The sequence below is a fragment of the Silene latifolia genome, chromosome Y (assembly GCF_048544455.1).
Source record: "Silene latifolia isolate original U9 population chromosome Y, ASM4854445v1, whole genome shotgun sequence".
Classification (NCBI taxonomy): Eukaryota; Viridiplantae; Streptophyta; class Magnoliopsida; order Caryophyllales; family Caryophyllaceae; genus Silene; species Silene latifolia.
Window position 1 is genome coordinate 41,393,200 of NC_133538.1, and position 14,536 is coordinate 41,407,735.

At 39.4% G+C, this 14,536-nt stretch overlaps 2 long non-coding RNA genes across 2 annotated transcripts; both read right to left on the reverse strand.

Annotated features, from left to right (window-relative positions):
• Positions 1–3,151: 3,151 nt before the first annotated feature.
• LOC141634002 (uncharacterized) lies at positions 3,152–5,248 on the reverse strand. Its single transcript, XR_012538747.1, has 3 exons — positions 5,095–5,248; positions 4,929–5,001; positions 3,152–3,217 (listed from the first exon to the last, which is right to left on the reverse strand). It is a non-coding gene; the product is annotated as an uncharacterized LOC141634002 (long non-coding RNA).
• Positions 5,249–10,674: 5,426 nt separating this feature from the next.
• Positions 10,675–12,772, reverse strand: LOC141633969 (uncharacterized). Its single transcript, XR_012538730.1, has 3 exons — positions 12,619–12,772; positions 12,453–12,525; positions 10,675–10,740 (listed from the first exon to the last, which is right to left on the reverse strand). It is a non-coding gene; the product is annotated as an uncharacterized LOC141633969 (long non-coding RNA).
• Between the last annotated feature and the right edge of the window lie 1,764 nt (positions 12,773–14,536).

Genomic DNA, 14,536 nt, shown 5'->3' on the forward strand with positions numbered 1-14,536 from the left:
GTTGTTATAACTTTCCCCCCAAAAGTGAGTCACACTTTCCACAACGGGTTTTTATACTTAAAACCGTTGTTAATATTTTTAACAACGGTTTCCTTAAGAAAACCAACCGTTGTTAAAACCTTTTACAACGGACGCTTTAACAACGTCCGCTTTTTTATATAACAACGGTTTTTGACCGTTGTTATAGCCTGTATTTGTAGTAGTGAAACAACTTTACTCCCACTAAACTTCATGTATAAACATGGTTCTTCAACACTTCGAGAAAAACCATTCTGTTTAATAACATGATCAAAACGATGATTCCAACTCATTGACTCTTGCTTAAGACCATAAATGGATCTCTTAAGTTTGCATACTTTGTTAGGATTTTTAGGATCCACAAAACCTTCAGGTTGTGTCATATACACTTCCTCTTCCAGAAACTCGTTCAGTAATGCGGTCTTAACATCTATTTGCCATGTCTCATAATCATGAAATGCAGCAGTCGCTAACATTATCCAAACAGATCTAAGCATAGCTACTGGTGAAAAAGTTTCGTCATAGTGTAAACCATGAACTTGTGTGAAACCTTTTGCCACCAATCTAGCTTTGTAGACATATTTATGTCCATCCATGCCGATTTTAATCTTAAAGATCCACTTACACTGAAGAGGTCAAACATCTTTAGGTAAGTCAATCAGGTCCCATACCTGATTATCGTACATGGAATCCATTTCGAATTTCATGGCCTCGAGCCATAACTTAGAGTTAGAACTAGTAATATACGCTTTGTAGGTTTTAGGTTCATCGGTTTCTAAAAGTAATACCTCATAGTCACCATCTTCCTCGATGATACCAAGGTATCTACCAGGCTGGCGAGTAACCCTACCTGACCTCCTAGGTTCGGAATGAATAATAACCAAGTCAGACGTAGATGGAACATCTTCCTGTATTTTCACATCAGTTTGTGGCTTTTGAACTTCATCAGTTCAAATTTTCTCCCACTCTGTCTTCTAGAAATAAACTCTTTTTCTAGAAAGACAGCCTCACGAGCCACAAACACTTTGTTCTCGTTACTATTATAGAAGTAATATCCACAAGTTTCCTTATGTTAACCTATAAATATACATTTGTCAGAACGAGGTGCAAACTTATCGTCAGATTTGTTCTTGACATAAGCATCACAACCCCATACTTTCATGTATCGCAAATTCGGGACCTTCCCTTTCCATATCTCATATGGAGTTTTCTCGGTTGCTTTAGTGGGACTTTGATTAAGTGAGCATATAGCAGATAAAATGGCAAATCCCCAAAATGACTTAGGTAACTTAGTTTGACTCATCATTGATCGGGGCATATCTAATAAAGTTCTATTCCTACTTTCAGCCACACCATTCAGTTATGATGTGCCAGGAGGAGTTAACTGAGATACAATACCACAGTCTTTAAGGTGATCTTTAGAGTCATTGCTTAAATATTCCTTACCACGATCTGGTCGTAATGTTTTAATCTTCTTATTTAATTGGTTTTCTACTTCATTCTAAAACTCTTTGAACTTGTCAAAAACTTCACTTTTATACCTCATTAAGTAGACAAACCCATATCTACTCATGTCATCGGTGAAAGTAATGAAATAGTCATAATTGCCTCTAGTAGTGATAGTTATTGGACAATATACATCGGTATGTTAAACCCAACAACTCACTAACTCGATATCTCTTTCCTAGAAAAGGTGCATGAGTCATCTTGCCAAGAAGACAAGAATTGCATATGCCAAATGATTCTAAATCAAAAGGTTTAATTACACCAGTCGACACTAGTCTTTTAATGCGTTTATCGTTGATATGTCCTAATCGGCAATGTCATAAATAAGATAAATAGGGATCACCTGTTTTGAGTCTCTTATTGTCTAAATGATAAACATCGTTGCAAGTGTCTAGAATATAAATACCATTAATTGAAATAGCTTGGCTATATACAATCCCATTAAGGGATAAAGTACAACATTTATTTTTTATTACAAAATTAAAACCTTCTACGTCTAACATAGATACTGATATTTTATTTCTATACAACGTTGGTACAAAATAACAATTATTTAGAAACAACTGCAAACCCGAAGCTAAATTAAGTACATGGGTTCCTACTGAAACGGGGGCTACTTTAGTTTCGTTACCCATCTGAAGATCAACATCACCCTTGTTTAGCTTCTTTACGCTTTTTTGGCCCTGCAAGTGATTACATAAGTGAGAACCACAACCAGTATCTAATACCTAAGTTGTATTTGAAGCGTAATTTATGTCTATCATAAAAGATTCGGTTGAGAAATTACATGTTGGCTTCACAATGCCAACTTTGATGTCATCCAAGTATTTGGCGCAATTACGCCTCCAATGTCCCATGTTATTACAATAATTACAGTTATATTTAATAGGATTACCCTTCTTAGGTTTAGGCTTGGTAGAGCTACTCGCAATAGCCTTACCTTTGCCCTCAACCTGTATGGGCTTCTTCCCTGCATTCCTCTTCAACTTCTTCTTCCCCTTCACATTGATTTCAAGTACGTCCTTCCTCGTACTCCGACTCAATCCCATGTCCTTCTCTGCTTGAACAAGCAAAGAATGGAGCTCATGAAGACTTTTCTTCATGTTTGTCATATTATAATTTACCTAAAATTGGGTAAATCCTTTGACATGTGAAAGAGAGTGGAGTACTCGGTCCACCACAAGCTCATCAGGGATCTTGCATCCCAACCCATCTAGAGTTTCCACGTACTCAATCATTTTAAGTACGTGTGAACTCACAGGTTGCCCATCTTTGAGGTTAGCCTTAAAGAAATGGACAGCGGTGTCATATTGGATTATCCTCGGGGCTTGAGAAAACATAGTAGATAGCCTCGAGAACACCTCATGAGAATTGTGGAATTTGACGCATTGCCTTTGTGACACCCCGCGATAAAGCGGAAAGTAAACTACTAAATATATACGAAAAATGTGAAGTTTTTTAAAACTTTTATTTAGTAGATAGAGTTTAGCATGCGGGAGTCACTAACATTCAACAGAAGGAAAAACGAAAATAAAAACAAGGGTCCATACAAATAAAACGGTCAAAAGTGGGGAAAATATATCCCTCGAATGACATAAAGAAATAGGTGAGTCTAAGCGGTAAATAGGAAATCTATAAGTCCGGGGTACTCGCTAGCTCACACGTCAAACCCCATATAAGCATCTTCACCAACCTGTCATTCATGTAAACATGAAAGCCACAGTCAGTGGGGAGTAACTCAAGGTTCTCCCAGCCACAAAACATCAAGATGAACATGACAAAACACACAAACAAATGACCATATCAAGTAAGATGAGAATGAGCTGAATTGTAACTATGCATATGAGCATACATGATCAAGGATTCATAAATAAGGAAAAGGAATAAAATAGGCAAGTAAGCAAAGCATAAACAAAGTCAAATAATGGAGGAAAATGCTGGAAGGCAAGATAAAGACCACTTAACCACGAGCACGTAATTCAAGGAGACATGACCAATATACCCATCCAAAATGCAAATCCTTTACTACACTCATCAAATATAATTTCCCCTGGTAGGACGACAATGATAATCACAAAGACTCAGTCCTAGTCTAAATCTGGCCAGACTCTCGGGGCAGAACGGTCCCCGATTCGACATGCGGCAGAACAGTCCGCATCCAAGACTCGATCGACGAACGGAAGTCGAGAACCCACAATCGGCGAAACAGTCCGAAAGAGGCGGAATAAATGAGCTAAAACCATACTTGGCAGAACGGCACAAGCAGGCATAAAGGCATGTCAAGCATACATGATGGTACTATGGCATTTCTACAAGAATACGACTCACAATAAGTAATTATTTATAATCATCTTTTCATACTTGTGACATATAAAATAAATATCTCACTTTATAGTTATACGTGCCGATTAAATAAAATAAGTAAAATATAACAAGTGGTAATGGGTAATTTACGTCATGAGAAAATTTACGGGAAGCACACAAATCCAATGCAAGTGACAAGACGAGCCCAAAAACCCAATAATGATGAGCCCACAACATCCAGAAATTTGGGTCCAAATAAAATAAAAAGGGGAGTCCAAGATTTTCCATTGTTTGAGCCCAAGAAAAGCATGTTGGTGAGCCCAACATTATAAGTCACAAAATCCAGGAAAAAGAAAGAGCTGAACACGGCAATTGTTTATAAACATGGTAATCACAAAATAAAGAAAGAAGGGGCATGGTATCCATGTGCTCGGCAAACCCAGCAAACACCAAATGAAAGTGAAGTGAGCAAATGGAATCAAGATACTTTTATTCATTCCCCGACCCCCGTACACGCACACAAGCAGTCCCAAGCTAATTTGTTTAAAGAAATTGTACGGGAGGCGAGGAATGCACGATTCTGTACTCCGAACTCCATTTGACAAATCCAAAATTGAGTATACATGTGACGGCATTAGCATGAAGACACAAGCAAGAAAGCGCTTTCGAGGGGCCGTTTAGTCCAACCCAAAACAGGGCTCGGGAACAAAGCAGTCACGATTTTGGGCTGCATCAAGCAGCTCTACCATGGCACCGTTTTAAGACGGAAGAAGAATCTGAGTTGAGGACGGTATAATCATACAAAGGCGTAAACAAATCCATCATTTTTAGCATGAGTGAACTCGAAAAATCCAGCAGTACGCAAAACACGGTTCACACAAGAGAACCAAGTCACACCCTATTTTCGAACCTCTAAACTGGTACAGCAGAAAAAAGGGCACGCAACAACACAACCACCATGGAAGTTTACCACATGTACTTCAAAGAACATTTCTATACACGAAAATCATTCAAAGGTTCCAACTTTTACTATAACTACAGAAAAGTCGAGTAGAAAGGGCGTGTTTCCCGACGTTTGTCGAGTAACCTATCCCGGTTACCTTAACTTTCTTCAATCTTCAAGTGAATGGTCGATTATGAATGAGTTTCCTTCGGGGTCCTCAAAGTCTTCACCTAAAAACCGTAATAAGAGCCAAGTTAGTCTAAAAACGTCACATTTATGAGACGGGTCGAGACGGGAACTTCACAAGGCTATGCCTTTCTTACCTTAAAAGATGAAGGAAGAGATAAGGAGAAGAATGGTGCAAGAATTATTGAGTTTGGTCGAAAATTGAGCGAGAAATCTAAGCTTTTAGGACCGCCATTAATGGGTTTTATGTGTGCTCGTTGAGTTTTGTTGCCAAAGCTGTAGAATTGTTGTGTTGCAGGCCCTTTTTGCTTTTACACGGAGGATTTTCGAAAATGAATAAGGGGTTGTTGGTGGGATTTGGTTGGTCAGAGAGTGTGAGGGAGAGTGAAAATATTATTATTATATTAGTTGGGTGTCAAAATTGAGGGGCGTGTTGTCGACCCGGGATAGGTCGAGAGTAGATAAGTTTAGCCTCACATGTGAGCATGTGACGGTTCTTTGCTAGACGGAGGTTCGTCTTAAACCTACTATAATTTAAGACGGAAATTTTATTACCAATATAGTTATTATTATTATTATTATTATTATTATTATTATTATTATTATTATTATTATTATTATTATTATTATTATTATTTCTATCCGACGAAAACGTATATTTTATATATGTAGGCTTTAAAACTTATAGCTTTAATTAAATTATTTTTATTAATATAATGAAATTAACTAGTTAAAGTAATGTAAAAGTATTATTTTTCTTTATGAAAATTATACGAAAAGGGCGGGTGTTACAATCACCCCTCCTTTTAAAAAGTTTCGTCCTCGAAACTTGAAGTAAGAAAATTACCTTAAGAGAATAAATCCGGGTACTTGATACGCATAGAAGCTTCCGGTTCCCAAGTCACTTCTTCCACGTCACCGCACTTCCATAAAACTTTCAGTAAGGGGACAACCTTACTCCTCAACTTTTTGTCTTTCTTATCCAAAATGCGAATCGGTCTCTCTTCGAAAGAAAGACTAGGCTCAAGCTCGGGAATGTCATTTTGCAACACATGACTCGGGTCACTAATGTACTTCCTAAGTTGAGACACATGGAACACATCATGAACTTTACCCAAACTCGGGGGCAAATCCAATTTGTAAGCCACGGCACCAATCCTTTTCACCACATCATAGGGTCCAATGTACTTTGGACTCAACTTTCCTTTAACTCCAAATCTCTTTACTCCTTTCATAGGGGAAACCTTCAAGAACACTTTATCACCAATTTCAAACTCCAAGGGTCGACGGCGAACATCGGCATAAGACTTTTGGCGATCTTGGGCGGCTTTCATTCTTTCTCGGATGATCTTCACTTGGTCAATTGTTTCGGCTAACTTGTCGGGTCCTAGATCACGAACATCACTTGCTTGGTTCCAACAAATCGGGCTACGGCATTTCCTTCCATATAAAGCTTCATAAGGAGCCATCTTGATGGAGGCATGGTAACTATTATTGTAGGAAAATTCCACCAAAGGTAGGCTCTTCTCCCAACTAATATGGAAATCAAGGGCACAAGCACGCAACAAATCTTCAAGAGTTTGAATCGTTCTTTCGGTTTGTCCATCGGTAGCGGCATGGAAAGCGGTACTCATCAACAACCTACTACCCATAGCATCTTGTAAAGCCTTCCAAAATCTCGAACAAAATCTTGGGTCACGATCCGACACGATCTCCTTAGGGACACCATGGTAACGAACAATCTCCTCAACATAGGCACTAGCAAGCCTATCTAAACTCCAAGTCTCTTTTATGGGGATGAACCTAGCACACTTGGTCAATCTATCCACAATCACCCATACGGCATCCTTTCCACCAACGGTCTTAGGCAAGGCCATAACAAAATCCATAGAGATAGATTCCCATTTCCATAAAGGCACATCCAAGGGTTGTAGCAAACCTCCGGGTCTCTTATGTTCAATCTTCACTTGTTGACAAGTGAGACATTTCCCAACATAAGTCACAATGTCATTCTTCATGTTAGGCCACCAAAATTGAAGCTTCAAATCCTTATACATCTTGTCTCCTCCAGGGTGGATTGAATAAGGGGATAGATGGGCTTCATCAAGAACTCTCTTTCTCAAGTCACGGCATCGGGACATACATGCGGCTTTGGTAACGGAGATATCCACTAGCATCAATCTCACAATCTTTAGCTTTCCCTTCAAGAAGCTTGGCTTGGAATCTTTTGAAAGTAGCATCATCCACAAGGTTATCACGGATCTCACGAAGAATAACGGGTTCGGCAATCATAGCACCAAGGTAATCAAAGCCACTCTCCACTATTTGCAAACTTAACTTACGAAACTCGGCACAAAGGTCATCGGGAAGCACACGGATGGCACTCAAGGAGTGAATTGACTTTCTACTAAGAGCATCGGCAACCACATTTGCCTTTCCTTCGTGATATAACAACTCCAAATCATAGTCATTCACTAATTCCAACCAACGGCGTTGTCTCATATTCAACTCCTTTTGGGTGAAAATATACCTCAAACTCTTATGATCGGTGAAGATACGGCAATGAACTCCAATGAGGTAGTGTCTCCACATCTTTAAGGCATGAACAACGACGGCTAACTCAAGATCGTGAGTAGGGTAGTTCACTTCATGAACTCTCAATTGTCGCGAAGCATAAGCAACAACCTTCCTATTTTGCATGAGAACACAACCTAAACCCATCTTAGAAGCATCACAAAACACATCAAAGTCCACTCCATCCTCGGGTAAGGTCAACACGGGAGCGGTAGTCAATCTTCTCTTCAACTCTTGAAACGCTACTTCACAAGCTTCGGTCCACAAGAATTTGGTCTCTTTCTTCAAAAGTTGGGTCATCGGTCTAGCGAGCTTAGAAAAGTCCTTTACAAAGCGACGGTAATAACCCGCCAAACCCAAGAAACTACGGATCTCACCAACATTGGTCGGGCTCTTCCATTCCATCACGGCTTCAATCTTTGAAGGATCCACCATAACACCTTCCTTAGATATCACATGACCAAGAAATGACACCTTAGACAACCAAAATTCACACTTGGAAAACTTGGCAAACCACTTTTGACGACGAAGAATCTCTAAGATAGTACGAAGATGATCGGCATGCTCTTCCTCGGATTTAGAAAAGATGAGAATATCGTCGATGAAGACCACAACACACTTGTCCAAGAACTCACTAAAAGTTCGGTTCATTTGGTCCATGAAGATAGACGGGGCATTGGTTAAACCAAAGGGCATCACCTTAAACTCGAAATGTCCATATCTCGTGCTAAAGGCGGTTTTTGGAATATCGGAATCACGAACGGGAATTTGATGATAACCGGATCTTAGATCAATCTTGGAGAACGTAGAGGCACCTTTGAGTTGGTCGAACAAATCTTCAATCCTTGGTAGAGGGTACTTGTTCTTGATAGTGACACGGTTGAGCTCACGATAATCGATACAAAGTCTCATGGATCCATCTTTCTTCTTCACAAAGAGAACGGGAGCACCCCAAGGTGAGGCACTAGGTCGAATAAATCCTTTCTCAATCATCTCATCAAGTTGCTTCCTTAACTCTTTAAGTTCGGTTGGAGCCATACGGTAAGGAGCTTTAGCAATCGGTCCGGTTCCGGGCACAAGGTCGATAGAAAATTCAACATCACGCTCGGGAGGTATCCCGGGCAACTCCTCGGGAAAAACATCGGCGAACTCACACACCACGGGCACTTCTTCAAGCTTCGGCAAAGAAGGAGAAGTAGAAGTCACCACACATAAAAAGACTTGGTGACCTTTCCTCTCCAAACTCATCAACTTCAACGCGGAAATCAACTTCACACCTTCTTGAGAACGAATCCCTTTATAGGAAACACGGGTTCCTAGCGGACTTTTGAGGCGAATCTTTTGATCTCTACACTCGAATCTTGCATCATACTTGGACAACCAATTCATACCCAAAATCACATCGAATTCCTCAAGGGGAAAACGAAGTAGGTTAGCGGGGAAAAGATTTCCCGAAATTATGATAGGGACATCGGGAAAGAAGTAGGAGCATGAAATGATTTCTCCGGAAGGTAAGGATATAGGGGTATCCTCACTAGGTATGGGCTCAAGAGCTAACTTTTCCGAAAACTTGGAAGAAATAAAAGATAAAGATGCGCCGGTATCAAAAAGAATGAGGCATGGTTGATCGAGAATTGAGAACATACCCGTAATGATGTCGGGATGAGCGGCGGCTTCGGCACGACTCATGACAAAGATGGTTCCTCTTGGCTTGGCTTTAGGAGCTTGGGTGGAAGAAGAAGTAGTAGAATTCTTCCTATCGGGGCAATCATTGTAGCGGTGACCGGGCTTCTTACAATGATAGCAAGTCAAAGGTCGGTTGTAGCATCCAACTCCGGGGTGTAAGGCTTGCTTACAATTGAAGCACTTGCGAGCTTTCTCCAAGTTGAGGTTGTTGTTGCTTGATTGGGAAACTTGTCCACTAGGCTCTTGCCTCCTTGGTTCTTGCACTTTTGGTTCTTGTGTTCTTGGCACAAACCTCTTGTTAGCATAATTCGGTGAAGGAGAAGGCACAAAGGGTCTCTTGCCATGAAAGTTAGGACGGTAAGAAGTAGAGTGGGAACGAGTCTTGGCATCATCATCAATAGCCTTCAAGGAATTTTCGGCCCAAAGAGCATCATCATAGACCGCCACAAAGGTTGTGGAATCTCTTCTCACCATACTTTCCAACTTAGGATTCAACTTGCTTCGGTAGAAGTAGACACGCTCATCTTCATCTTTCACAAACTTAGGGGCATAGTGAGCAAGATCATTGAACTTGTTGGTGAAAGCTTGAACGGATAGGCCTCCTTGCTTGAAATCAATGAACTCCTTCAATTTTTGTTGCTTGAGTTCCTTAGGGTAGAAACGAGTTTCCACAAGAGTCTTGAAACGGTTCCAATCAAAGGTGGGGTCTTGAGTGACGGAAGGCCCGGTAATAGTCCACCACCTATCGGCCTCCTTCACAAGGAAATGAGAGGCAAGCTTCACTTTGTCTCGATCTTGGACATCATAAAGAGAGAAATTCTTTTCCATGTCACGAAACCACTCGGAAAGCTCAATAGGATCCACTTCACCACCATAGGTCTTAGCCTTGTTTCTTGCTAGTTGACTTGCAATCCAAGAAAAACTTCCTTGATGATCTACCACATGTGGAGCGGGATGGGCTTGAACATTGACATTTTGTTGATTTTGAAGAATTTGAGTAAGGGCTTGCAAGATAGTATTCTCCACATTGTTTGGTCGCACCATCTTCTTAAAACACCAAAGAGAGTCAAACGAGTTAGTACTTAACAAATAGCATACACAAGAAGACTACCAACTTAGGTCCTTAGTTCTACCCATCTCTCATTCATTATTTCAAGGTCAAGTTCAAGATTTAGGTTGGGGTACACGTGTGTGCGTCGGGAGCTACAAAGGCTCTGATACCAACTGTGACACCCCGCGATAAAGCGGAAAGTAAACTACTAAATATATACGAAAAATGTGAAGTTTTTTAAAACTTTTATTTAGTAGATAGAGTTTAGCATGCGGGAGTCACTAACATTCAACAGAAGGAAAAACGAAAATAAAAACAAGGGTCCATACAAATAAAACGGTCAAAAGTGGGGAAAATATATCCCTCGAATGACATAAAGAAATAGGTGAGTCTAAGCGGTAAATAGGAAATCTATAAGTCCGGGGTACTCGCTAGCTCACACGTCAAACCCCATATAAGCATCTTCACCAACCTGTCATTCATGTAAACATGAAAGCCACAGTCAGTGGGGAGTAACTCAAGGTTCTCCCAGCCACAAAACATCAAGATGAACATGACAAAACACACAAACAAATGACCATATCAAGTAAGATGAGAATGAGCTGAATTGTAACTATGCATATGAGCATACATGATCAAGGATTCATAAATAAGGAAAAGGAATAAAATAGGCAAGTAAGCAAAGCATAAACAAAGTCAAATAATGGAGGAAAATGCTGGAAGGCAAGATAAAGACCACTTAACCACGAGCACGTAATTCAAGGAGACATGACCAATATACCCATCCAAAATGCAAATCCTTTACTACACTCATCAAATATAATTTCCCCTGGTAGGACGACAATGATAATCACAAAGACTCAGTCCTAGTCTAAATCTGGCCAGACTCTCGGGGCAGAACGGTCCCCGATTCGACATGCGGCAGAACAGTCCGCATCCAAGACTCGATCGACAGAACGGAAGTCGAGAACCCACAATCGGCAGAACAGTCCGAAAGAGGCGGAATAAATGAGCTAAAACCATACTTGGCAGAACGGCACAAGCAGGCATAAAGGCATGTCAAGCATACATGATGGTACTATGGCATTTCTACAAGAATACGACTCACAATAAGTAATTATTTATAATCATCTTTTCATACTTGTGACATATAAAATAAATATCTCACTTTATAGTTATACGTGCCGATTAAATAAAATAAGTAAAATATAACAAGTGGTAATGGGTAATTTACGTCATGAGAAAATTTACGGGAAGCACACAAATCCAATGCAAGTGACAAGACGAGCCCAAAAACCCAATAATGATGAGCCCACAACATCCAGAAATTTGGGTCCAAATAAAATAAAAAGGGGAGTCCAAGATTTTCCATTGTTTGAGCCCAAGAAAAGCATGTTGGTGAGCCCAACATTATAAGTCACAAAATCCAGGAAAAAGAAAGAGCTGAACACGGCAATTGTTTATAAACATGGTAATCACAAAATAAAGAAAGAAGGGGCATGGTATCCATGTGCTCGGCAAACCCAGCAAACACCAAATGAAAGTGAAGTGAGCAAATGGAATCAGTACAGTTTATTCATTCCCCCGACCCCTGTACCTGCACAAGCAGTCCCAAGCTAATTTGTTTAAAGAAATTGTACAGGGAGGCGAGGAATGCACAGTTCCTGTACTCCGAACTCCATTTGACAGTCCAAAATTGAGTATACATGTGACGGCATTAGCATGAAGACACAAGCAAGAAAGCGCTTTCGAGGGGCCGTTTAGTCCAACCCAAAACAGGGCTCGGGAACAGCAGAGTCACAGTTTTGGGCTGCATCAAGCAGCTCTACCATGGCACCGTTTTAAGACGGAAGAAGAATCTGAGTTGAGGACGGTATAATCATACAAAGGCGTAAACAAATCCATCATTTTTAGCATGAGTGAACTCAGAAAATCCAGCAGGTACGCAAACACAGTTCACACAGTGAGAACCAAGTCACACCCTATTTTCGAACCTCTAAACTGGTACAGCAGAAAAAAGGGCACGCAACAACACAACCACCATGGAAGTTTACCACATGTACTTCAAAGAACATTTCTATACACGAAAATCATTCAAAGGTTCCAACTTTTACTATAACTACAGAAAAGTCGAGTAGAAAGGGCGTGTTTCCCGACGTTTGTCGAGTAACCTATCCCGGTTACCTTAACTTTCTTCAATCTTCAAGTGAATGGTCGATTATGAATGAGTTTCCTTCGGGGTCCTCAAAGTCTTCACCTAAAAACCGTAATAAGAGCCAAGTTAGTCTAAAAACGTCACATTTATGAGACGGGTCGAGACGGGAACTTCACAAGGCTATGCCTTTCTTACCTTAAAAGATGAAGGAAGAGATAAGGAGAAGAATGGTGCAAGAATTATTGAGTTTGGTCGAAAATTGAGCGAGAAATCTAAGCTTTTAGGACCGCCATTAATGGGTTTTATGTGTGCTCGTTGAGTTTTGTTGCCAAAGCTGTAGAATTGTTGTGTTGCAGGCCCTTTTTGCTTTTACACGGAGGATTTTCGAAAATGAATAAGGGGTTGTTGGTGGGATTTGGTTGGTCAGAGAGTGTGAGGGAGAGTGAAAATATTATTATTATATTAGTTGGGTGTCAAAATTGAGGGGCGTGTTGTCGACCCGGGATAGGTCGAGAGTAGATAAGTTTAGCCTCACATGTGAGCATGTGACGGTTCTTTGCTAGACGGAGGTTCGTCTTAAACCTACTATAATTTAAGACGGAAATTTTATTACCAATATAGTTATTATTATTATTATTATTATTATTATTATTATTATTATTTCTATCCGACGAAAACGTATATTTTATATATGTAGGCTTTAAAACTTATAGCTTTAATTAAATTATTTTTATTAATATAATGAAATTAACTAGTTAAAGTAATGTAAAAGTATTATTTTTCTTTATGAAAATTATACGAAAAGGGCGGGTGTTACAGCCTTTGTAAGGCAGGATCCATTGCAAAAATTAAAACGTTTTTAACCGCAGCAGATTCTCTTTGATATTCATTGTATGCCTCTCTTACATCAGCATAGGCCCTAAGACCAGGTGAAGGAGGAGAGGGATCGGCTAGGTAGCGTATTTTACCATCACCTGCGGCAGCTAATCGAAGTTGTTCTTCCCAATCTTTAAAATTACTACCGTCAAGTTTTAAAACATATTTGTCCATAAAAGAACGGAGCCATGTATCTTTAGATATTGTAGCGGTTTGACTAGATGTAGCCATCGTGATTACTACATAAATGGAAATGAAAGGAAAATTAACATTTATCGTAAAAATTTCACTCGTAAAACAATTTTAACAAGTTGGCATTTATATAACGATCTCCCACAGAATTATATAAATGATTTCACGACCCATCTTTATATAAATACGAGCACGATGGACTGATTCATCCCTTATTTATATAAATTTGGCAAGTCAACTATTTTGACTGATTCTTCTATTAGAATTCTTGGTCGACGGATTTTCATAAAATCTATCTTTTAGGCTCAGAATTAAATATGGGCACGGTAGACCGATTCAACCCATATTAATCCCGTTGGGTCCAACCAAATTTCACGCGTAATAAGTTTTTATTAACCTACTTACCCAACATAAAAAGAGTGTACCTCGGTGATCCGAACCTACCTCTAATGAAGAAGGGATTTATAGGTGCTAATACTTGGTAAGGCTTAATCTCAATTTTTAAAGGTGAGAGATGTTATCAATTTGATTGTCTATCACTTTTAAGTGAACTAAATTGGAGAATGGTAGACAATTATATCGATAACAACGAAAATAAAAAACATGTAGTGACGTTTTGGCATGAAAACAAGCAAAGTAAAAAATTAAATCCTAATACGGCCATCTAGTTAATCCTATTAACTTAAATAAAAATACACTTCGGGAACCAACTCCTTGGTCCCTTGAGTCTTCATAAAAAAATGGCCTCCGTCTTTAGGATTTCGAAACGCCTTTCCGAAATTCACTGTCGTTATGAAACTCCGTCTTTAGATGCTTCATTTAAATACTAATAATTAAATTACATAGCAATATCCTATTATACAATTTGTAATAAAAATAAAAACTATTAATTAATTACAAATTGGGCGATGCGAAATCGCAATTAATTACAAAACAAGTCGATATTCCCTTACATTACGAGAAATACCAACTTCTACCTATGACCATATTAGGTAAAATTACATAATTGAAATACTTAAAAACCATTCATCCATATGAATAATAA